This window comes from Vespa crabro, chromosome 4 (genome assembly GCF_910589235.1).
Source record: "Vespa crabro chromosome 4, iyVesCrab1.2, whole genome shotgun sequence".
Lineage (NCBI taxonomy): Eukaryota > Metazoa > Arthropoda > Insecta > Hymenoptera > Vespidae > Vespa > Vespa crabro.
This window is the reverse complement of record NC_060958.1, coordinates 5,760,713-5,763,212: the sequence shown is the minus strand read 5'-3', so window position 1 is coordinate 5,763,212 and position 2,500 is coordinate 5,760,713. Positions and strand designations below refer to the sequence as shown.

General features: G+C 29.8%; 1 protein-coding gene across 5 annotated transcripts in view; it reads right to left on the bottom strand.

Annotated features, from left to right (window-relative positions):
• LOC124423261 (alpha-catulin) overlaps nt 1–2,500 on the bottom strand; it is a 70,380-nt gene that overhangs the window by 25,831 nt on the left and 42,049 nt on the right. The gene's annotated exons all lie outside the window — the stretch shown is intronic.

Here is a 2,500-nt window from a genome sequence, read left to right as displayed (position 1 = left end):
TTACAAGAGTACCCTCTTAGATAAGACGTTCACATCTTAAATGACATAACATATTAGGGGGACCGAAAAGTAATGTCGTTTCTGCGCATGTCGATATATGATTGTGATTAAAAATAAAAACTTGTTAAAAATTTATTCGTTTGAATTTAATTTAAGAAAGCAACATTACTTTCCGGTCCTCATAATATAAATGTATTTTGTTTGAAAAGGAAAAAACGAAGATTCTATATCTTCGTTTATATATTATAAATTTATATATTATAAATAATAAAAATTCTAATTATATTTATACTTTCATCTGTTTAATTAACGTTAATTAATTAATTATTAAGAATAAAAAATATTAAAGAAATAAAAATGAAATAAAAAAATTAATTGTATTAATTCAATACATGTCAATATATATATACATATATATTACTACATGTCTCCAAATATCATTTGATATCACTCGTATATCTGTATATCTGTATATGTGTATATCTGTAATTTAAAAATTACAGGTCACTGTACTTGCTTATTTTTTTAATTATCAATCTCTCTCTCTCTCTCTCTCTCTCTCTCTCTCTCTCTCTCTCTCTATCTATCTATCTATCTATCTATTTATCTATCTCTCTGTCTTTCTGTTACTCTTTCTTTTCTTTTCTTTCCCACTTCATCTCTTCATCTCTCTCTCTCTCTCTCTCTCTCTCTCTCTCTCTCTCTCTCTCTCTCTCACTTACTGACTCGGGGCATAACGTTACGTTACTATAGTTACCATGTAACACCATTAGGAGTCTGCCTGTGAAATTCACGACGCATATACGATGCATTTTCCATACAATTAGACAATGCATTCGGGTGCTGCCTCTTTCAGACGATTCTTCTCTACGACGTGAATAGTAGAGTGAAAGAGAGAGAGAGAGAGAGAGAGAAATAGAGAGAGAGAGAGAAAGAGAGAGAGAGAGAGAGAGATACTAGAACGAATGAGAGTACGAGAGAAAGAAAAGTCAGCAGATGGAAAGAGGCACGAAAAGGTGCGGACCCAAAGCTATTGTTTTACCAGATGAATGCCGAGAGACTCTACCGAACGAATGCGAGTTTTCTATTCGTACATGTGTATGTATATATATATGCGTGTTAACATGTCCTAGAAGAAAAATTCCAAAGATTTTTCTTTTTTTACATTTTTACTTTCTTCGCTATATCTTTTTTCTTTCGTTTTAAATCGTTCACCGAACTCCTCCCATTTAATATTTTTAAAATTATTTAAAGATTTAATTACGACTCTCTCTCTTTCTCTCTCTCTCTCTCTCTCTCTCTCTCTCTCTCTCTTTCTGATAATTGTCATGATTTATAATATTATTACTGATATAATATAATTTGATATAATAAAATCTAATAAGATTCGATAATATTACATTTCTCGTCAATTACAATTTTTACCTATTAGATAGTATTAGTCTGTAAGAATGAATTTATCAAATAATATTGTTAAATATATGAAACAACGTGCGTGTCATTGTTCGCCACTTAATCGTTCTTTTTCATAAGAATTGAAATTTATGATTATGTGTATATCATGAAAAAGAAAGAAAAAGAGAAAGAAAGGAAGGAAGAAAGAAAGAAAGAAAGAGAGAGAGAGAGAGATGTTCGTAAGAAAAAGAAATGAAAAAGAAGAAAGAAAACTGGCATTAATCTTACTTTTGGTCTACGCATACCATTACAATCTGCCGCATTGCTTAAAGAGAAAGATAAATAAAAGAATATACGAAAGTTTTTCCTTATGAAAAGTTAGAACGGCTTGGAATTACAATGGAAAACAAATCATTCGGAGTTTCAAATCGCATACACCCTTATCTGACCTAAATACATATCATATCGTATCGAAATCGTTTAAGATAAATTTTTTTTCAAAAGAAAAAAAAACGAAAAGAAAAACAAAAAAGAAAAAATAAAAGTAAAAATAAAAATAAAATAGGAAAAAAAAAGAAAACAAAAAAGTAGAACGCCGAAGAATGCAACGTTTCATTCCCATATTTTTGTGGACAAAAAAAAATGGGACAATTATTTACGATACTCTTTACATCAATGACTCTCAAAGTGGAAGTAAGCGATAAAAACTTTTAAACAGAGAGAGAGAGAAAAAGAGAGAGAGAGAGCACTGTGGATTAAAAAAGATAATAAAAAAGTAAAAAAAAAATTAAAAAACTGTTCAAAAAAACTGTATCTCTCTCTATATGTTCCTAAAAATAATGGGTTAAACCTTTCGATACCATCCTGTATATATGGTTTATCAATACAAAATTTAATTTGCGTAAATATATATCATATGAATACACATATACACACACACACACACACACACACATATACGTATGTATTTTCCCCATCGTTATATTATACAACTATAGTTTTATCCATTTACAAAAGTAATGGATATGCCACAGTTACGTGCACATTTTCTTAGGATGAAGATAGTGCATCTGCTGTGTATCTCCTTTTAAAGAAAGATGGGGTT